The sequence below is a fragment of the Callithrix jacchus genome, chromosome 15, assembly GCF_049354715.1.
Source record: "Callithrix jacchus isolate 240 chromosome 15, calJac240_pri, whole genome shotgun sequence".
NCBI classification, from domain to species: Eukaryota; Metazoa; Chordata; class Mammalia; order Primates; family Cebidae; genus Callithrix; species Callithrix jacchus.
The window spans coordinates 10,203,201-10,227,100 of NC_133516.1; the positions used below are offsets into that span (position 1 = coordinate 10,203,201).

Consider the following 23,900-nt stretch of genomic DNA (forward strand, 5'->3'; position numbering starts at 1 on the left):
CCTCCCAGAGTGCTGGGATTGCGGGCATGAGCCACTGTGTGTGGCCTCTGTGTTATTATTAAAAATGATTTATAATCATAAAGCAAATTAATTTCTTTGATAGCACCAGGCAGTTTTAAGAGACAGGTAACTTTACAACACCTGGGGAACTCCTTATTAGAAAGGATTATAATTTAAGCATCCAACCTGCCATATCCTAACTACTCCAAGTTTTCTGTTTATGCCAATGCCTTATATGTAAGGTGTGATATCTGTCTTCAAGGCATCTCAACTTAATACACATTCCAGTGGTCCTTTCATTAAAATTTGGGCCATCTGACCCTTCCGCGTTCATTGAGCTAACAGTTAACTGATCATTTAGCCTAAGTTTTGCATTTAAAGTAGCTCCGAAGATAGAAGGAATAGAAAGAGTTGTTACTTGACGTTTTTTGTCAGGCTCCTCCATTTATTACAGAATGACTTTTCTGAGGGTAGAGAATGACACCAACAGTGTGAGAAAATGTATGCCGAGACCTACAGACAGAGCACTCCACGAGGGGTGGAGGCAGACTGGCCCCCGACTCTGCATTCTGCTTTTGCCACAGCCTAGAGAGGCAGCCTTGGCCAGGGGGGCGGGGAGGCTTAACACCTTTTCTCCAGCAATGCTTTTTGTCTATCTTGTCACCACAGGTTTGTAAACTGGAGTCTATCTACAGTGGTTAATGTGGTTCAAAGATTGGCTTTTGGGCTGTGGTGGGGCCTGCAAATCCCCATAAGTACTATGCATAATTCTGTTATGGGCCTTTTTTTCCTGGGTCCATAACTTTATTTAGATTCTCCAAGGGATCTGTAATCTTCAAAAGAACCTCTTCTAGAGGATAGCTACAGTCCTCCCAGCAGTAATGTTCTGTGGCCATTGGCTGTATTTTTTTTCATGTGTGTTTATGTAAGGCCATAAAAAAATGTGTTTTGGCTGGGCTTGGTGGCTCACACCTGTAATTCCAGCACTTTGGGATACTGAGGTGTGTGGATCACTTGAGGCCAGGAGGTTGACACCGGCCTAGCCATCAAGGTGAAGCCCTATCTCTACTAAAATTACAAAATTAGCCTGGTGTGGTGGCATACACCTGTAATCCCAGTTACTCGTGAGGCTGAGGCACAAGAATGACTTGAATCTGGGAAGCAGAGTTTGCAGTGGGGCGAGATTTTACCACTGTACTCCAGCGTGGGAGACAGAATGAGACTGTTTTGAAAAAAAGAAGGTGTTTAGCTTATCACTTACTTGAAGGAGAGGGTCTGACCAGGATATTTAAGAGCATGACCTACAGGTCATTTAGGGGAAGGCAGAGAGGTCTGTCGCTAAGGGGACATGGCCAAGGAGATATACATGTTTACATGCATAGATGTCCTCAACTTACGATGGTTCCTTGTAGGATTGTTTGACTTTGTGATGAGTTTATTCAAATGTAACCTCATTGTAAGTCAGAGTATCTACATGCATACATACACATATACGCGTTCATATGTGTATACACATGTAGATGTACGCATATGCTAGAGTATTTTATATATGGTATTAAAGGCAACTCTGGTAAGATGAAGTTTCTATAAGTGTTTGCTTGGACTGCCAGTGTTTGGCATGGCAAAGCTACAGCAACTCCAGCCTCAGCGTGGGCCCACGATTAAATGAAATGTTCAAATATTAGAACCTCTGGTATATCCCAGCACATTGGTTTTGGATGTGCCTTCTGTAGGTGCTGTATACCTGGATTCTTTTTTTTTTTCCGTTCAACAACCTCTTTTCAACTGATTTGCTTAATTACATCTTTTTGCGATTGCAGATTTATTTAAATGTATTTGTTCATTTATGTGTCTATTTACTATGCTCTTTATGCTTCTTTGAAAAGTTTTCTCATTTCCTGCCCTATTTGGATTGATTACATTTTCTGAATCTTTCTTAACTAGATTAAAGTTGCTGCATTCTATTTCTAGATTTTTAGTATCTGCTGTAAAATTTTTAACACCAATTTATCTACTTTTAGTTGACTTCTTGCATTCTGCTTTTCCCATCTGTATTCCTTTCTTTTTCTGTCGGTAGTTCTTTTAGATTACTTTAGCATTTCTTTCAGTGATGATCAGTTAATATTATGATCTCTTTATTTATTTATTTATTTTTAATTTTTTTTTCCTTTTTTAAAGATGGGGTTTCACCATTATGGCCAGGCTGGTCTTGAACTCCTGACCTCAGGTGATCCACCCACCTTGGCCTCCCAAAGTGCTAGAATTACAGGCGTAAACCACCACATCTGGCCAATATTTTGATCTCTTAATCCTTATTTTCTTTCACTTATGAATGATATCTGGTTATAGAATTCCAGGTTGACAACAATTTTCCCTCAAGACTTTCCCTCAAGACTGAATTTTCCCTCAAGATTTTCAATTGGTGCAAAAGTAATTGCTGTTTTTGCCATTAAAAGTAATGACAAAAATATTTGATGGCTTTCTGGTATATCTTTCTGCTAATGAAAAGCAAAAGATTTTTTTGTAGATAAGATGTCTGTTTTTCTGATTGCTTCTAATATTTGAACATTTCATTTAATCCTCTGTATTTTCACTCTGAAATGTTTTGGGTGTAAATTTTACTGTGTATTTATATTTTCAATAAGCTGCTTATGCTGTATTGTTTTGACATCTTCCCCCCATTAAAAATGTTGATATGGAATACTTTCTCATGTCAACAAATATTCATCTACTAAGTCAATGACTGCATTTCTATGTAGTCAGAGATTAAAATATTTGATCCGTTTTTTATTTGAATATAATTATATTTACAAAACAAAGAAAAATAAATCCTAACCTATGTGTAAATACTGACCACTGCTGCTGTCCTGAGAGGCTCACTGGTTTGCTGAAGCTGGCTCGGATTGTCTTAGGGAGAGCTGATTGTGTGCCTCTTTTCCCGACTCTGTTCAGTGATACTACTTTAGCCATGATGAGAATATTTACACTATGAAAATTAACAAATGCTACAAATGAGATTTTTTCCTTCTGGTAAGCTAGCTCTTAAACATTTACCACTACACTATTGGTCATCTTCCTCCTCATAGACGATTGTTCCCTTCTGCCAGCATTCATGATGTCTGCTCTGCACAGGCTTAGCTTCACCCAGGTCCAGAGTCGCTCCTGACTTCAGCAGGAAGTCCGTTGGTAGCATCAAGTTCACTATCTAGTGGACCATATAGTAATTCATTTGTCTATCTGTTAGTTCATTTATTTAGTACGTTTGAAACAAATTTTATGTGTTTTGGAGTTGATTCCTACTTACTATAATTCTAAGAATATGACTCAAAATTTGAATTCTGTGGACATCAAGTACACTTTCAGTGTTACATTTTGATGAGGTCAGGATAAATGAATAATTTTTAAAACCAGATTAATTAAATCCTTCTTAGAGTTCACAGGAGTTTAAAATTAAAGTTAGATGTTTTAGCAAAGTATGTTTTGGTTTTGGGCAAGTCCTCCATTTTTTAAAAATTTCAAATCTTATTTTAGATTTAAGGGTTACATGTGCAGGTTTGTCACATGGATATCGTATTGCATGATGCTGAGGTTTGGAGTATGAATGGTCCTATCGCCCAAGCAGTGAGCACATTTCCCAATAGGTAGTTTTCCAGCCCTTGCCCTCCTCCCTCCCTCCCTCCCCTGCCTCTACTAGTCCCCAGGCTCTGTTGTTCCCATCTTTACATCCACGTGTACCCAATTTTTGCTTAGCTCCCACTTTTCAGTAAGAACGTGTGCTATTTGGTCTTCTGTTCCTGCGTTAATTTGCTTAGGATGGTGGCCTCTAGCTATATTCATGTTGCTGCAAAGGACATGGCTTTGCTCTTTTTATGGCTCCATAGTATTCTGTAGTGTATATGTACCACATTTTCTTTACTTAATCCACTGTTAATGGACACCTAGATGGATTCCCCATCTTCGCTATTGTGAATAATACTGCAATAAACACGCAAGTGCATGTGCCTTTTTGGTAGAAAGCTTTATTTTTCTTTGGGTATAACCCAGTAATGGGATTGCTGGGTCGAATGGTAGAAATGTTTGAAGCTCTTTGGGAAATCTCCAAATTTCTTTCCACAGTGGCTGAACTAATTTACATTCTGTCACCAGGCACCAGGCTGGAGTGCAGTGGTGCAATTTCAGCTCACTGCAACCTCTGCCTCCTGGGTTCAAGCAATTCTCCTGCCTCAGCCTCCTGAGTAGCTGGGACTACAGGCATGTTCCACCATACCCAGCTAATTTTTGTATTTTAGTAGAGACAGGGTTTCACTATGTTGACCAGGATGGTCTCAATCTCTTGACCTCGTGATCTGCCCACCTGGGACTCCCAAAGTGCTGGTATTACAGGTGTGAGCCAGCGTGCCCAGCCTTAGAATTTTTCTTTTTCTTTCTTCCTTTTTTTTTTTTTTTTTTTGAGACACTGGAGTGCAGTGATGTGATCTTGGCTCATTGCAACCTCTGCCTCCCAGGTTCAAGTGATTCTCCTGCCTCAGCCTTTCAAATAGTTAGGATTATAGGCACCTGCCACCAAGCCCAGCTAATTTTTTGTATTTTTAGTAGGGACAGAGTTTTACCATGTTGGTCAGGCTGATCTGGAACTCCTGACCTCAGGTGATCCACCTGCCTTGGCCTTCCAAAGTGCTGGGATTACAGGCGTGAGCCACCACACCCAGCCAGAAGGGTTAATTTTAAAATGCACTGCACCTTATGAAACTCCAAAGACTACAAAAAGGATATTCAAAGAAAGAAGACAAAAATGTACAACTTGGAATGTAATATTAGTAGAAGGTGGAAGGAAGACGGTGGTGTTCAACTTCTTTGTTCTCTGGTGAGGACTGAGGTCTCTAGACTCTAAAATGTGGGGTATACATTCCAAGAGAATACATTTGACTAAGAGAGAATAAGAATTTTACATCTAAATAAATCCATGGTTTCACATGGAGTCATGCTTCCATTTTTGAGTGAAGTATGTAGGATATGTCCAGAGTCTACAGATGTAATCATCAACCCAGCACTCACAACACTTAACAAGAGCTTAAAGACAATGCGAGTGGAGACTCTAGGTAGGAAACGAAGTCATGCTGCTGATGTTATCAACAGAAGGAAAAGCGGGACTACTAAACTTTAATGCTGATTGCAGGCAATAATTGAAAACAAATTCTATGTCTGTTGATTGCAAATGCCTAAAAGAAAAGCAGAGACATTTGCCTTCATTGGTTTGATTGAAGAACCAAATGCATTGAGTAACTGTGTGTTAATCTCAGCGAGAAGGCAGCCCAGTGAAAACCCGTGGCTATCCAGGGCACTTTAAATGGTAAAAGAGTGGAACGGATTAAGGGTATGTCTGTAGGACCATGAGAGAATCTCTAGAAGAGGGAAGGGTCTAATCTTGATCCTGCTCTGTTTGGTGTTTTATTCATGACTTAATGGTGGCAAATATGATGCTCATCAAATATGCAGAGAAGTCTGGACTGTGACGGAAAGTCAATACAATAGAATACAAATGGAAAAGATAGCAAACGCCTGAAATAACGGGCTTCCTTACCACGATGACCGTTAACACAGATTACTATCAACGTCTGGATTCAGGTTGGGTGTCTGCGTGTTTTTAGAGAAGTTTCATAATTTATCTGAGCCTCAGTTTTCTTGAGGCTTTCTATCACAGTTTGAAAAACAGTGATACGAAAGCCTACCTTGCAGAATTATCATGAGGATTATAAGTGTGTGAAAGACTTGGCTGAGGGTCTGACATATAGCATGTGCTTGATAAATCATATCTATTAGTGTGATAATTATCATTTTGCCAGTTCTTGAAGACAGGAGCATGTGTGGACTTTACAGATTAGAATACCTTTAAGACTCCGCAGTCCCAATGATCATGGTACTTACAAACAATATTAGGGGAGAATATGAGGACAGCATCTTTATGAAGTCTGAGCTCAGGATTCGATTTTTAAGTTTTGATAAAAGTGGTCTCTATTAGAAGCAAATCTCATTTAATTCATATGTCTGGAACAAGACTCCCAAACTGTGGCAGTGAAGGCTGCAGATGATGGAGACTAATTTGAAGCCAGGTGTAAATGCCAAGAGAGATGAAGCTGCTGAAGATTTTTAAAAGACTGTTAATGTATTTGTGAGTGCTTTGTTACGAAGTTTCACAGATACTGAGTGGTCAACCAACCTTGTTTTCCCGGCAACTCTGTTACTCTTCATGTGAAATTTTGTAGAAGGCAAAACTTTTTTTCGGTTACATTGTACCATGGGAGGTATGCCTGTAGATAGAACATTTAAATGTAGATGAAAACTTATTTGCTGGATACCTTATTCTTAATTCCACAAACAACATGTAGCTAGGAAAAAAACATAGAGAGAGGTACAGCGGAAGAGAGTCCTGAATTAGGTCTTGGGGTTGCTGGGTTCTAGTCCTCATTCTTCTTCACTCATTAGCTGTATGTTACGGGCTGCGTTGTGTCCCTGCTCCCAGATTCATACGCTGAGGTGTTAAGCCCAGTCCCTCAGGATGTGACTACATTTGGAGATAGGTCTTAAAGAGGCAATAAAGAAAAATGGGATCAATGGCGTGGGCCCTGATCCAATGACCGGTGTCCTTGGAAACAGAGGCAATTGGGACAAGGGAAAACACAGAGGAGTGCATATGAAGACACAGGGAGAAGACAGTGTCTTAGCTCAGGCTGTTGAACAAACACCATAGACTGAGTAGCCTCAACAATGAACACTTATTTCTCTCCATTTTGGAAGCCGAAAGACTGAGATCATGGTGCCAGCTTAGTGAGGGCCTTCTTCCTGGTTATATCCTCATGTGATTTTTCCTTGATACCTGCATCGAGCGAGAGAGAGAGAGAGAGAGAGAGAGAGAGAAACAAAGGAGTGGGGGCAGAGAGAGAGGGGAGGGAGGGAGGAGAACAGAGAGAGAGAGAGATCTTCCTTTATAAAGGGCACTAATCTCATCATGGGGACCCTGCCCTCATGACCTTATCTAAGCATCATAATCTCCAAAGGTTCCACCTCCAAACACCATCACATTGGGGATTAACGCTTCAACATACACATTTTGGGAGCATACAAACATTCAGTTCATAGCTGATGGCCATCTACAAGCCAAGGAGTAAGATCTCAGAAGAAATAAATTCTGTTGACACCAGAACTGTGAGAATAGAAAGTAAATTTCTATTCTTTGAGCCACCTAACCTATGGTACTTTATTATGGCAGCTTAGAAAATGAATACACTTTGTAACCCAGAGAAGTCTGAAATGACTTCTCTGAATTTTCATTTTCTCATGTGTAAAATGTGATATTTTATGATATAAAATGGATGCTATTTTAAAAGAGTAAAATCATCTATTTTAAATTGGGGGAAAAGATGACAAAAAAATGAATAGTATTGAATAATGGTGGCTTTCTAATTTCATTTATTTTTCTAAAAATCTGAGAGTAAAATATAGACACATGCTGGTTTGAAAAGACCAAAAACTCTACACAAAAATAACTAAATAAATGAGTAATTATTTACAGGAAAAGTCACCAAATACTATCACTTAGAGAATACTCCAAGGGAACTTTAAATAAAATTTGATTCTTTCTTCAAAAATGCCAATTTGCATGAACTTTCCAGAGATATACCTATTGCATAAATTAGGACGCACTGTACTTTTTAAAATACTTAAGCTTTGATTTAAGAAGAGATTTCAGGATGCTGAAAGCAACGTAACCCTGCTGTTGTTATTGCGATGCATGCATAGACCGCAGTTGATAATCAGAGCTGTGTTGGGCATTCCACTTTGCACCTCCTATGGCACCAATTTTCAGAAACTGTTAGAACTCAATGGAAAAATCTCACCTAAGATTCATCTGTGAGCTAAATTACAGGGAAGCCATTATCATTCATTTTACATGCGCTATTGGTTCAGGTTGTCAGCCGAGCACCTCTGGATCACAGGAAAGAATTTTGCTAGCTTTAAGCATCTGAGAATTGAAATGGCCAAGCAAGTTACTTCATTGTCCCTCTCATAAGTAAACACTTCTTAATCTAACCAAAATGATGCCTCGGTCTTGTCTGAGTTCTGTGGTGGGGTTGGGCTAGAGGAGTAGAAATTTAAAATCTTGTTGGAAGAGACCAAACAACTATGAAGCACTTAGGAAACAATTAAATGTTAAACCTGATGGAATTCAGTAGAAAATGATTTTAGAGAAAGGCAAGATGAGTGTCAATTTGAGGAAGTCTATCAGGCTGATGGAGAAGGTGAGACTTGGAGCAGAGTTTTGAAGTGGGAAGCTTAGTGTAGAGGTTACTTGGGAGGCATTTTGAGGTGGGTGCAGGTTGAGGGGAAGGGTGTGTGTGTGTGTGTGTGTGTGTGTGTCTGTGGGCATGTGTGTATGTGTGTACATGTGTGCATGTGTGATGTGTGTATGTGTGTGTGCATGTGTATGTGTGTATGTGTGTGCATGTGTGTGCATGTGTGTGTGTGTGATGCATAGTGCTCAGGCACCATTTTCTGGCGTTGTGGTTGGGAGAAAGTGTGAGGAGAAAGATCACGAGCAAAGATATGTACGAACCTAGATACTGTGGGTAACACACTGAGAAATCTGGCTGACGAGAGGAAAAGATGTGCCCATTTACTGTCAAGATTAGGAAATTGTCATTTCTAAGTCCTTACAACAAACTACAATATAAGTATGATCATTACCATTTTGGAAATGAAGAAACGGAGATTTTGAGAAATGCAGTGATTTACACATATTCAATGCACAAGCCACCGAAGTCTTCATGGGTTTGTCTGGCATAGTAGGAAATAATAGGTCCACATGCATATCCCAAACTAATGGAGACCCCTTGCTAAAGCTAGGGCTAATGTTGTGACAGACTTTGTGCTCCAGAGCTTCTTGATGGGATCGGACTGACGCTCATCTGAAACTGAGATCACATCTTGCTTAGTATCTTCTCTCCTCTCCACATATTCTACCCGGTAACCCTCATGATCCCTCTCCAGAAAACACTCCTAATAAATCACTTGGAAATAATCCCCATCTAAGTCTCTGCTTCTGGGGAACACCAGCTAAGACACAAGCATTTGCCAAATAAGGCTCCAAACTGTGATCCCTGCCTGCAGTGTATCGTTGCTGCCCGTGAGGCCACATTGTGCAGTGGAGCCAGCAGACAGCATTCTGCTGCCTGGGATGCTGGTGGCAGGTAGTGATGACCATCACCATTAGCCAGCATGGATGCAATAAGCACTTCACCTGGACTTTCTTTGCTAAGGCTTATGTGTAACCCTATGAATTAGGTTCTGTGATTGTCTCTGTGCTTACAGATACAGACACTAACATCTGAGAATGGAGATATGGTCTGCTCACGGACACACAGCTTGTCAGTGGCAAAGTCAGGATTCCACCACACCTGTGTTTAACACTGCAGGTCCACAAATGAGTTTGTGCTTATTAGAACATGGAATTTACTAAACGTGTAACTTACTGGAATAAACAGCTGTACTCAAGTTGCAGGGGTAACCTATGATGGTATACACAGTGTATTCCTTTTAAATGGGCATAAAATTATTTGAGAACTCCTGGGCATACAAGAGAATGGCAAATAGGGCAAGAAGTTTGAAGTAAGTAGAAGAAGATATAGTGACCACATGATTAATTAACCAAATGGAACACTACTGAGGGCAACAGGAGATGCCATTAATAATGACACAAGGATAATAAGTGTAAGACAGACTTCTGAGCAAACCAGGATGTACTCCTTCAGTAATCGGAGGCAACCAGGAGCTATAGGAAGGTCCTGAGCAGCAGAGTGAGATCACCCTTCTGTCAATGGAACGTAACATGATTTGGAAGAAACCATGGAAAGAAGGAGAGCAGGAGACAGGAGGCTGTTCTAGAGATACTACTGTGGTACTGTCTGAGTTTCTGTACTGGCCTCTGGTTTTCTTCCTAATTCACTGCTAGAAATGGTGATTCTTTCTGGACCTCAACATGCTTGCCAAAGGCTGTCAGCCAATCCTTTGTCCCAGGACATCTACACTGTTCAGGTATTTCCAACAACTGGTTACATCCTTTGTTTAATTCAGAAGGGCTCTGTCCCAGAACCAAAATAGCCTCATTTTTTTTTTTTTTTTAAGACGGGGTCTCACTTTGTTGCCCAGATTGGAGTGCAGTGGCACAATCTCAGCTTACTGCAACCTCTGCCTCCTGGGTTCGAGCAATTTTCTCACCTTAGCCTCCTGAGTAGCTGGGATTACAGTCATGCACCACCACACCTGGCTAATTTTTGTATATTTTAGTAGAGATGGCGTTTCATCATGTTGGCCAGGCTGGTCTCAAACCCCTGACCTCAGGTGATCCATGCATCTGAGCCGCCCAAAGCGCTGGGATTACAGGCGTGAGGCACCCCACCTGGCCCAAAATATTTCCATTCTGCTGGCTCTGCTTTCCTGAAATATCTGTATCTTCATGGGGTATCCTGTGCCCCAGGGGCCTTGTGACTTTTCCCACAGAAAAAAAAAAAGGTCTAGATGAACAAAAAGAAAAGATGCACATTTCCCACTGAGAAGCTCAGACATTTTGCCTAGATAGATTTGTCCTAAAACTTACTTCCCTCTGCTTAATGTAAGAAAGTGAATTGAAACAAGGTCATTTAAAAAAATTTTTTGGCCTTATACTCCTGAGAATTTGTGGCAGTTCTGGGTTAAATGATGAAGGCTTCTATTCTCATGTAGGTCTCATGGCCTCTTGTCTCCTTTTTTCTTTTTTTAAAAAGAAATGTTTTATTGCACTTTAGGTTCTGGGTACATGTGCAGAACATGCAGGATTGTTGCACAGGTACAGGCATAGCAATGTGGTTTGCTGCCTCCATCCCTCTGTCACCTATATCTGGCTATTCTCCTCATGTTATCCCTCCCCAACCTCCCTATCCCCTGCTGTCCCTCCCCATGCCCCCCGAACAGACCCAGTGTGTGATGCTCCCTTCCCTCTGTGTCCATGTGTTCTCATTGTTCAACACCCACCTATGAGCAAGAACATGCAGCGTTTGATTTTCTGTTCTTGTGTCAGTTTGTGAGAATGATGGTTTCCAGATTCATCCATGTCCCTACAAAGGACATAAACTCATCTCTTTTTTAGGGCTGCATAGTATTCATCATGGTGTGTATGTGCCACATTTTCCTTGTCCAGTTTATTATCAAAGGGCATTTGGGTTGGTTTTAGGTCTTTGCTATTGTAAACAGTGCCACAGTGAACACACGTGTGCATGTCTCTTTAAAATAGAACTATTTATAATCCTTTGGATATATAACTAGTACTGGGATTGCTGGGTCAAATGGAATTTCTATTTCTAGGTCCTGGAGGAATCGCCACACTGTCTTCCACAATGGTTGAACTAATTTACACTCCCACCAGCAGTGTAAAAGTGTTCCTATTTCTCCACATCCTCTCCAGCATCTGTTGTCTCCAGATTTTTTAATGATCGCCATTCTAACCGGCGTGAGGTGGTATCTCAATGTAGTTTTGATTTGCATTTCTCTAATGACCAGTGATGATGAGCATTTTTTTCATATGTTTGTTGGCATCACATATGTCTTCTTTTGAAAGTGTCTGTTCATATCCTTCGCCCACTTTTGAATGGGTTTGTTTTTTTCTCGTAAATCTGTTTTAGTTCTTTGTAGATTCGGGATATTAACCCTTTGTCAGATGGGTAGATTGCAAAAATTTTTTCCCATTCTGTTGGTTGACAGTTCACTCTAATGATTGTTTTCTTTGCTGTATAGAAGTGCTAGAGTTTAATTAGGTCTCATTTGTCTATTTTGGCTTTTGTTGCCAATGCTTTTGGTGTTTTAGTCATGAAGTCCTTGCCTACACCTATGTCCTGAATGGTTTTGCCTAGGTGTTTTTCTAGGGTTTTTATGGTGTTAGGTCTTATGTTTAAGTCCTTAATCCATTTGGAGTTAATTTTAGTGTAAGGTGTCAGGAAGGGGTCCAGTTTCTGCTTTCTGCACATGGCTAGCCAGTTTTCCTGATACCATTTATTAAACAGGGAATCCTTTCCCCATTGCTTGTTTTTGTCAGGTTTGTAAAGATCAGATGGTTGTAGATGTGTGGCGTTGCCTCTGAGGCCTCTGTTCTGTTCCATTGGTCTATATCTCTGTTTTGGTACCAGTGTCATGCTGTTTTAATTACTGTAGCCTTGTAGTATAGTTTGAAGTCAGGTAGTGTGTTGCCTCTGGCTTTGTTCTTTTTGCTGAGAATTGTCTTGGTTATGCAGGCTCTATTTTAGTTCCATATGAAGTTTAAGGTGTTTTTTTTCCAGTTTTGTGAAGAGGGTCACAGAACTGGACTTTGAATCTATAAATTACTTTGGGCAGTTTGGCTATTTTCACAATGTTAATTCTTCCTAACCATAAGCATGGAATGTTTTTCCATCTGTGTTCTATCTTATTTCCTTGAGCAGTGGTTTGTAGTTCTCCTTGAAGAGTTCCCTTACGTTCCTTGTAAGTTGTATTCCTAGGTATTTTCTTCTCTTTGTAGCAATTGTGAATGGCAGTCCATTCTTAATTTGGCTCTCTTTTAGTCTGTTATTGGTGTATAGGAATGCTTGTGATTTCTGCACAATAATTTTTATCCTGAGACTTTACTGAAGTTGCTTATCAGTTTCAGGAGATTTTGAGCTGAGATGATGGGGTCTTCTAAATATACAATCACGTTGTCTGCAAATAGAGACAATTTCACTTCCTCTTTTCCTAATTGAATACACTTTATTTCTTTTTCTTGCCTGATTGCTCTGGCTAGAACTTCCAATATACTATATCAAATAGGAGTGGTGAGAGAGGGCATCCTTGTCTAGTGTCAGATTTCAAAGGGAATGCTTCCAGTTGTTGCCCATTCAGTATGATATTGGCTTTGGGTTTGTCATAAATAGCTTTTATTATTTTGAGATACGTTCCATCAATACCTAGTTTTTTGAGAGTTTTTCACATAAAGCGCTGTTGAATGTTGTCAAAAGCCTTCTCTGCATCTATTGAGATAATCATATGGTTTTTGTCTTTGGTTCTGTTTATGTGGTGAATTATGTTTAAAGACCTGCGTATGTTGAACCAGTCTTGCATCCTCAGGATGAAGCCTACTTGACTATGATGGATAAGCTTTTTGATGTGCTGTTGCAATTGGTTTACCAGTATTTTATTGAAGATATTTGCATATATTTTAATCATGGATATTGGCCTGAAGTTTTCTTTTCTTGTTGAGTCTCTGCTGTGTTTTGGTATCAGGATGATGTTGGTCTCATAAAATGATTTGGGAAGGATTCCCTCTTTTTGGATTGTTTGGAATAGTTTCAGAAAGAATGGTACTAGCTCCCCTTTGTATGTCTGGTAGAATTCAGCTGTGAACCCATCTGGATCTGGGCTTTTTTTGGTTGGTAGGCTCTTAATTGCTGCTTCAACTTCAGCCCTTGTTATTGGTCTATTCAGAGTTTCAATTCCTTCCTGGTTTAGGCTTGGGAGGGTGCAAGTGTCCAGGAATCTATCCATTTCTTCCAGGTTTACTGGTTTATGTGCATAGAGTTGTTTGTAACAATCTCCAATGACGGTTTGTATTTTTGTGGATTCGGTGGTGATATCTCCTTTATAATTTTTTTATTGCATCAATTTGATTCTTCTCTCTTTTCTTTTTTATTAATCTGGCTAATAGTCTATTTTGTTTTCAAAAAAAAACCAGCTTCTGGATTTATTGATTTTTTTGAAGGGTTTTTTTGTGTCTCTATCTCCAGTTCTGCTCTGATCTTGGTTATTTCTTGTCTTCTGCTGGCTTTTGAGTTTTATTCATCTTGCTCCTCTAGTTCTTTCAATTTTGATGACAGAGTGTTGATTTTAGATCTTTCCTGGCTTCTCATGTGGGCATTTATTGCTATAAATTTCCCTCTAGACACTGCTTTAAATGTGTTCCAGATATTCTGGAATGTTGTGTCTTCATTCTTGTTGGTTTTGAAGAACATCTTTATTTCTGCCTTCATTTCATTGTTTGTCCAGTCAACATTCAAGAGCCGGTTGTTCAGTTTTCATGAAGTTGTGCAGTTCTAAGTTTTTTAATCCAGAGTTCTAATTTGATTGCATCGTGGTCTGAGAGATTGTTTGTCGTGATTTCTGTTCTTTTGCATTTGCTGAGGAGTGATTTACTTTGAATTATGTGGTCATTTTTAGAGTAGGTGCAATGTGGTGCTGAGAAGAATGTATATTCTGTGGATTTGGGGTGGAGAGTTCTGTAGATGTCTATTAGGTTTGCTTGGTCCAGATCTGAGTTCAAGTCCTGGATATCCTTGTTAATTTTCTGTCTCGTTGATCTGTCTAATATTGACAGTGGAGTGTTAAAGTCTCCCACTGTTATTGTGTGGGAGTCTAAGTCTCTTTGTAGGTCATTAAGAACTTGCTTTATGTATCTGGGTGCTCCTGTATTGGGTGCATATATAAGGATCATTAGCTCTTCTTGTTGCATTGATCCTTTCACCATTATGTAATGATGTTCTTTGTCTCTTTTGATCTTTGTTGGTTTAAAGTCTATTTTATCAGAGACTAGGATTGCAACTCCTGCTTTTTGTTGCTCTTCATTTGCTTGGTAAATATTTCTGAATCACTTTATTTTGAGCGTATGTGTGTCTTTGTATGTGAGATGCATTTCCTGGATACAACACACTGATGTGTTTTGACTTTTTATCCAATTTACCAGTCTGTGTCTTTTGATTGGGGCATTTAGCCCACTTACATTTAAGGTTAATATTGTTATGTGTGAACTTGATCCTGCCATTTTGATGTCAGCTAGTTGTTTTGCCCATTAGTTGATGCAATTTCTTCATTGTGTCGATGCTCTTTACCATTTGGTACATTTTTGGAGTGGCTGGTACTGTTCGTTCCTTTCTATGTTCAGTGCTTGTTTCAGGAGCTTTTGTAAGGCAGGCCTGGTGGTGATGAAATTTCTCAGCAGTTGCTTGTTCATAAAGGATTTTATTTCTCCTTCACTTACGAAGCTTAGTTTGTCTGGATATGAAATTCTAGGTTGAAAGTTCTTTTTTTTAAGGATGTTGGCCTGCACTCTCTTCTGGCTTGTAAAGTTGAAATATTGGCCTGCACTCTCTTGTGGCTTGTAGAGTTGAATATTGGCCTGCACTCTCTTCTGGCTTGTAGGGTTTCTGCTGAGAGATTGCTGTGAGTCTGATGGGCTTCCCTTTGTAGGTAACCCGACCTTTCTCTCTGGCAGCCCTTAGCATTTTTTCTTCATTTTAACCCTGGTTAATCTGATGATTATGTGCCTTGGAGTTGCTCTTCTTGAGGAATATCTTTGTGGTGTTATCTGTATTTCCTCGACTTGAATATTGGCCTGGCTTGCTAGGTTGGGGAAGTTCTCCTGGATAATATCCCAAAGAGTATTTTCCAGCTTGGATTCACTCTCTCCATCACATTCAGGTACACCTATCAAACGTAGATTAGGTCTTTTCACATAATCCCATATTTCTTGGAGGCTTTGTTCATTCATTTTTACTCTTTTTTCCCTAATCTTTCCTTCTCATTTTATTTTATTGAGTTGATCTTCAATCTCTGATATCCTTTCTTCTGGTTGGTCGATTCGGCTATTGAAACTTGTGTATGCCTCATGAAGTTCTTGTGTTGTGTTTTTCAGCTCCTTTAAGTCATTTATATTCTTCTCTAAGAAGAATGTTTATTCTCATTAGCATTTTGTCAAACTTTTTTTTCAAGGTTTAGTTTCTCCGCATTAGGTTAGAACATGTTTTTTAACTCAGAGAAGTTTGTTCTTATCCACCTTCTGAAGCCTGTTTCTGTCAAGTCCTCAGACTCATTCTCCATCCAGCCTTGTTCCCTTGCTGGTGAGGAGTTGTGATCCCTTGGAGGAGAGGCGTTCTGGTTTTGGGTGCCTTCATCATTTTTTATGCTTCTTTCTTCCCACCTTTGTGGATTTACCTACCTGTGGTCTTTGTAGATGGTGACTTTTGGATGGGGTCTCTGAGTGGATGTCCTTTCTGTTGATGTTGAAGTTATTTATTTCTGTTTTTTAGTTTTCCTTCTAAGAGTCAGGCCCCTCTGCTGTAGGACTGCCAGAGGTCCACTCCAGACCCTGCTTGCCTGGGGATTACCTGCAGCAGCTGCAGAACAGTAAGGGTTGCTGCCAGTTTCTTCTTCTGTTATCTTTGTCCCAGAAGGGTACCTGCCAGATGATGGCCTGAGTGCTCCTTTATGAGGTGTCTCTTTGGGTATACAGGAGTCAGGGAGCTGCTTGAGGAGACAGTCTGTCCCTTATAGGAACTCAAGGGCTGAGCTGTGAGGTCCGCTGTTGTATTCAGAGCTGTTGGGCAGGTACATTTAAGTCTGCTGCAGCAGAACCCATAACCACCTTTTTTTCCCAGGTGCTCTGTCCTGGGAAGATGGGGCTTTATTTATAAGTACCTGATGTGCTGCTGTGTTTCTTCAGAGATGCCCTGCCCAGTGAGGAAGTAGCCTAGTCACAGTCTGCCAGCAGAGGCATTGCTGAGCTGCCGTGGGCTCTGCCCAGCTGCTGTGTGAACTTCCTTGCAGTTTTGCTTACAGAGGTGTAGTTAGAACTGCCTCAGTAATGGCAGACTCCCTTGGTAGTGGTGGACTGCCTCGGTAATGGTGGACTGCCTCAGTAACGGTGGATGCCCTCCCCCGCCACAGAGCTGGACTGTCCAGGGTACAGCTGCGCTTATTGTGAAACTCTCAATCCAGAGCATTTCATTCAGATTGCTGGTCTTTGTGGGGGTGGGACCCACTGAGCCAGATCACCTGGTCCCTGTTTCAGCCCCATTTTTTCCAGTTAAATGTGCAGCTCTGTCTCCCAGGTGTTCCAGGGGCCAGTTGAAATGGCCACCCAGATTTGTGTGAGTTTTTGTGCAGAGACCCGCTGCGCAGGCTGAAACGTCTGTGCTGGAAACTGATGGTGCTTTTCAGTCCAGCAATCTCTGGTGTGTGGCAGTAAAAATTCTTTTGGAAATGCAGTGATCACTCACCCTCTGTGTGGTTCTTGCTGGGAACTGCAATCCAGAGCTGTTCTTGTTTGGCCATCTTGGATCCTCCTGAGCAGCTCTGTCTCCTTGAGTTTTAAACACATTGCATTACCTTTCCAGAGCTGACATTAGGGTCAATAGTTTGAATTTGGGTTTCAGAGGAGAAAGACAGAGGACCTATTATTACTGATGGAGAGCTCCTTTATAGAAAGGAGGTGGAAGGTAGAGAATGGTGTATCCAGTGAATCTCCAGGGTCTGCAGAGATTTAAAAATATATGAATATAAACATTAAGCTTGTAGCTTATGTCCTTTGTAATTGAAACACATGTTCTTTCACAAAGCAGCTTTGTGTGTCCTTGTCCTTTGGAAAATGCTGCCTCCTCGTCTGTTTGTATGAGAAAGGATGAGGGAGACAAGGAAATTAGGCAAGGACCCCTCACTATGTGAATATGGGGATTTGTTTTAAGTACAGATCGATTGTCCAATCTTAAAGAACCCAAACTTGTGAAATGGGCTTTGAGTGCATTTTTCTTGCACTTTTTTTTTTTTTTAGATGAAGTCTCACTCTGTCGCCCAGGCTGGAGTGCAGTGGCATGATCTTGGCTCACTGCAACCTCTGCCTCCCGGGCTCAAGCGATTCTCCTGCCTCAGCCTCCTGAGTAGCTGGGACTACAGGTGCGCGCCCGGCTAATTTTTGTATTTTTAGTAGAGACGGAGTTTCACCATGTTGGTCAGGCTTGTCTTGAACTTCTGACTTTGTGATCCACCCATCTCAGCCTCCCAAAGTGCTGGGATTGTAGGAATGAGCGACTGTGCTCAGCCTTGAGTGTATTTTTCTAATTTTATGATGTAGTGAAAAGCACCCAGGAATTACGTAGACCTGGGTTCAAATTCTACATTTATGATTTAATAGTTATAGGATTTGGATACGCTCTCTAACCTTGATTTTCCTCGTGCGTAAAATGTCAGAGAAGATAGCGCCCCTTGAGGTTGTCACGCAGTGTAATTGACGTGCGACTGATCACGTCTCAAGCATGAAGCTTGGCACAGAGTGAAGTGGAGCTGTTGCCTCCGTGGACGCAGTCATGCGGGCAAACACCTGCACTTTGCATAGCCCACTCTGAAGGAACGTATCACATCTTGTACTTAGCTGTGCACGCACCAGCCTCCCCACCAGCACACCCGTTTCTTTTTGTAGTCCAGGGCCTGACATATTGGATGGAAATTCAAAATATATTAATCTTTAGTAGTAACCTAGATTCCAGGCAATATTCTCTTTATCTGGAATCTTGACAGAACATTTTTCTTTTTTCTTTCTTTCCTTTTCTTTCTTTCAGTTGTGCATTTCCAATGCTGTTTCTTTTTTGGTAAAATAGGGTCCCTCTCCAGGGACTGCTATGAGGATTACATGATTCAGACCTGTGAAGGGCCTGGCACGGGACCTGGTATAGTGCAGAAGTTTGGTGGGGGTGGCGAGTTGGGTGGTGGGAGTTGCATGTTGAGACAGGTTCTCACTCTTGCCCAGACTGGTTTTGATGTCTTGGGCTCAAGCAATCCCCCTGTATTAGCCTCCCAAAGCACTGGGATTATAGGTGTGAGCTGCCTTGCCCAGGCTCATGCAGATAATTGTGTAAGTGCTTCTGAAAATTATGTACAACTTGTGTATTTGCTATTACAGAATAGCTTTTGAGGTAATTTATGTTGAAATTTCTATCTTTTAAAAACACGTTTCCATTCCAAAACTAATACATGCTCCCTATTAGAAATTTTGCAAATATAGAAAATACAGACTCCTCAGTCTAATGATTTGCTCCTTTCTGAGGCTTCTGTGGAGCAGATTTGTGGTAGGCAACGTTCTTCTTGCGAGGCATGAGAAAACTAGAAACCTGGACTGGAATCCTCGCACAGGCCTGCAGATGTAGAAATCCGCAGGTGTGGGCAGTCTGGACCTCGAGCACATTTCCCAAGAAGGCTCCTGAATTGTTTTGGAGAACGCAATCGATGATAGGCTTACCTACATGACGCCTTTCATTCCAGCCAGTGTTTCTGAAGCCTGCCTTGATGAAATCGCACTGGCTGCAGAACTGATGTGGGCCCAAATGTCCTACCACTCACAGCACCAACACATGGACTCAGACAGCTTTTGCTCCTGGTCCGGACATGTGGCTCTCAAGCCCTGATTTTAGTGGAGTTCATCTAGCCTTGGTTTATAAAAGCCTATCGTGTCAATAAGATTCTGCCCACACTAATAACCCTACTCAAGTAATTACAGTTGTCTCATCAGCTGCTTTAAAAACTTTCTCTCATTTTGGAGCACCCAACCACACAGAAACTCAGCCTGCTCTCTGGCTCAATGCACTGACTGTTTTTCCGTGGTGATCCAGTGGCTGTGTGTGGAAATGGCCCATATCAGCAGTGTGGCTGCAACACATGCTCAGTGTCTTCTCTTTCTTCCCGTAAGTGAGGGAGGAGCATGACTAAGGGAACACTAACAATTTTATTCTTTTGATGCAACCTCAGAAAGAATTTCCAAATTGGTCCTTCCTGTCTATCCTCATTGTTTCAATCTTCTTGAGGCCCTAACATGTGCTATCCCATAAGGTACTTTAACCCATTTGCAATCCACATTTTAGTCTCACTTCCTGGAAAAGAAGGTAGCCAGTACCCAGCTGCTGCTGCTTGCTGCCAGGAGTCTATCACCACTGTCCATAAGTCCATGCTCCTCCCATGCTATTTTCTTTGCCAAGAATGTTCTATCTCTTGAAAAAGTCCTGCTATTTTGCCTAATCTGAATGTTGCTGCAGTGAAATCTCAGTAGACTCTGGAAAACAGTTACCCAGTTCTTCCCAATGCTCTCAGAGCCCACTGTTTTGCCTCTGTTCCTGCCCTTATAGTGTGAGGTGATTATCTGTTTACACATCTGTCTCCTCCCACTGGAACGTTAGATTGTGGAAGCCAGTGATAGGTGCATCCCCAGCGCCCAGCGCACAGTAGGCGTGCAGTGTTGATTGCAGGAGTAACAGTGACTCATGCAAAGAATAAACATCCTTTTGCTCATGGGAAATGGTTTTTAGGCTAATATGCTTTTGTGATTTTGCAAAAAATGGTAAAGTTCAAAGGGGAAAAAAGTTTCCTAACCTGTTGTGGCACATAGCAAGAGATTTTACTGCATATTTCTGTTTTTATCTGCCATATGGCTTTCCATTCACAAACGGCTCTAGTGAGAATTACTTTTGCAGGTAATTTTCTAATGATTGTCTTGGGATAAACAAATTTATCAGACTTGTTTGGCTAATGTATTCAAGGAGGTTCACAGGGGAAAAGATTAATCATCTAAGAAGCAAGCCAGTGTCTGTCATTAGGCAGAAGGGTCCAGAGAGATGTTCAGAGCTGAGCGGGTGGTTGCTATGACTGCAGATACCTTTCTCTCCCTTTGTGAGGTCAACGGCAGCTCCCAAGCTGATTGGCTAAAATTAGATTATCCTGCTGACCAACTATGGGGAGTTAATTTCATCAGAAAGAGAAAAATGGTAGGAAATCCTGCTGTGATGCTACAAAGGAATTTTCTTTAGAAACCCACAGAGTCCAAGTTTGCTTTCATTATAATTAATATGTTCCTTCTAATAAAATAAATTAAGGGAAGCAGACAATAGCATTAGTCTATTATTTTGTGTATCTGTATAAGCTTTAATCTCACTTGTCCTAAAACCAGCTCTCAAAGTTAAAGTTACCTTTTTTTCCTGTAAATACCTCCATAACCAAAGACTGTCATCGTGTATGTGTTTATATAATTGGAGATGTCTAATTGTGAAAAACACAAAAGGAGCTGGCATAATTAAAGGTATCTGTTTGCAGGGCTCTTGCCCTAGGGAAATAGTGGGCACAAAAAACTTTAAGCAGAATCATTTACCTTTGGATTGAGAGCGTAGTTTTAATTGAATTTGAATAGAATTCTGCCTTCCAAAGCGTTCTTTTCCTAGAAGTCTTATACTGCCTACCCTCTGGCTTTCCACCTGGTATATCCTTTGTTCTGGAAATTAATCACCACTGACCTGGCTTACTATATTTATTTCTGTATAGAGAAAATACAAACTTAGTTCATTTTGGAAAACAGAATGTTGTCCGTTTGCAGGCTCTACTGAGTTGTAAAACTAAGCAGATGTAAAACACAAACCAAAGAAAACCAACCCACAGGTTTTTATTTTTTTTGTTCTTTTGTGACTATTGAAATAAAATATGATTAAGAAAGGAACTAGACTAATTTGTACCTCAAACAACCGTGACATGGGTTGACCTGTATGGCAAACCTGCACATGTCCCCCTGAACCTAAAATGAAAGTTAAAAAATAAACAGAAAAAGAGTTAACATTTATTGAATTCTGGAATTGTGGATACTCTACATGCTTCTATTTATATGACTGTCAAATCAACATGTTTTGAAAATTAAATGAACCTATTGAGATACATTTGGTTGTAGGCTTAAGGGGTTCATGAGAGGGACTGAAGATGCCCCTTTCCTGAATGCGATGGTTGGGGAACTGGAAATGAGCTTGTATGTATAAAAGGCAGTGATGAACTCCTTTTAAAACAAAAGAAGCAAAATAAAAGCATTACTGAGCAATCATTTCAAATAGGAAGCACTATGGGAATTCCTAGGAAGAGAGTGAGGCTACCATGGCTGAAATGTCCAGCTCAGGATATTCTTACAGAAGACTAGGGAGAGAGATGAGGAGATCACCATGACAACATATGTGATGTTACACATCAGTGAGGATTTGGGAAACAAGGACAAAACACCATCGTTCCATCACCCTCATAATAATCACTATATTAATCTTATCTATTCAGTGCTTATCCTGTTTCAGCCACAACACTCATTTACCTCCCCACAATACTCCTGTGAAATAAGTTACTATTTTTATCATTATTATTGCATTGTAATTAATGTGAGGAAATTGAGCCATAGAGATCAATCCATCTAAATTCACACTATTAATAAACTGAGGAGCCAAAATTCAAATCCAGTTTTCCTTGTTAGCATTTTTTGCACAACTCTCTGCTTTTTTTTTTTTTTTTTTTTTTTGTTGTTGTTGTTTGTTTGTTTTTCTGAGATGGAGTCTTGCTGTGTTGTCCAGGCTGGAGTACAGTGGCACAGTCTTGGCTCACTGCAACCTCTATCTTCTGGGTTCAAGTGATTTTCCCATCTCAGCCTCCCCAGTAGCTGGGGCTACAGGTGTGTGGCACCATGCCTGGCAAGTTTTTGTATTTTTTAGTAGAGATGGGGTTTCACCATGTTGGCCAGGCTGGTCTCAAACTCCTGACCTCAGGTGATTTGCCAATGGCCTCCCAAAGTGCTGGGATTACAGGCATGAGCCACTGTGCCTGGCCTCTCTGCTTGTTTTGCACGAGTGTTATTGCAATCTTCATTTTTTGTTACATTTTCACTTATGTTATTGTATAAATCTAATGATCATTTTGGATAGCTACACAGTATTTCACTGAGTGATTTGTACCATCAGTTGCCCAACATTCCATTATTGCTGAATCTTAGTATTTTCAGATTTGGAAACATTTTGTATATAGGATATTTTTCTGTTCATATGAAGGCTATTTCACAAGGTTGATTTCTAAAATTGAAAGGACTCTTTGAAAAACAATGTTGTCAAGGTCTTTCTTGTCAATAATATATGGGTACTCAATGTATGCATTCCTGGCAACTTGGAAGAATCAGCAAAGAAGCAAAGCCACAAAACCAAAAAATAAATTAAAAATGTTGATTGGTGCTCACCTTGGCAGCACATATATTAAAACTGGAAAGATACAAAGAAGATTAGCATGGCTCCTGCAGATGGATGACATGCAAATTAGTGAAGCATTTCATATTTCTTGATTCCACAGAAATGCAAACTATAAACCATCAGAGAATACTATAAACAACCATGTGCAAATAAAGTAGAAAATCTGGAAGAGAGGGATAAATTCCTGGACACATACACTCTCCCAAGACTAAACAGGAAGAAATCAAATCCCTGAATAGGTCAATAAGAAGTTTTGAAATTGAGGCAGTAGTTAACAACCTACCAACCAAAAAAAGCCCAGGACCAGACAGATTCACAGCTGAATTCTACCAGAGGTACAAAGAGGAGCCTGTACCATTTCTTCTGAAACTATTCCAAACAATAGAAAAAGAGGGACTCCTCCCTAACACATTTTATAAGGCCAGCATCATCCTGATACCAAAACCTGGCAGAGACACAACAACAACAAGAAAATTTCAGGCCAATATCCCTGATGAACATCAATGCAAAACTCCTCAATAAAATACTGGCAAACTGAATCCAGCAGCACATCAAAAAGCTTATCCACCACGATCAAGTCAGCTTCATCCCTGGGATGCAAGGCTGGTTCAATACATGCAAATCAATAAGTGTAATTCATCACATAAACAAAACCAATGACAAAAACCATATGATTATCTCAATAGATGCAGAAAAGGCCTTTGATAAAATCCAACACCCTTTCATGCTGAAAACTCTCAATAAACTAGGTATTGATGGAACGTATCTCAAAATGGTAAGAACTATGACAAACCCATAGCCAATATCATACTGAATGGGCAAGAGCTGAAATCATTCCCTTTGAAAACCAGCACAAGACAAGGATGCCCTATCTTACCACTTCTTTTCAACACAGTATTGGAAGTTCTGGCCAGGGCAATCAGGCAAGGGAAAGAAAGAAAGTGTATTCAAATAGGAAGAGAGGAAGTAAAAATGTCTCTGTTTGCAGATGACATAATTGCATATTTAAAAGACCCCATC

General features: G+C 40.5%; 1 non-coding gene across 1 annotated transcript; it reads left to right on the top strand.

The window, feature by feature from the left end:
- Nucleotides 1-22,862: 22,862 nt before the first annotated feature.
- Nucleotides 22,863-22,969, top strand: LOC118148118 (U6 spliceosomal RNA). The gene has a single exon (XR_004734911.1). It is a non-coding gene; the product is annotated as a U6 spliceosomal RNA (small nuclear RNA).
- Nucleotides 22,970-23,900: the final 931 nt, after the last annotated feature.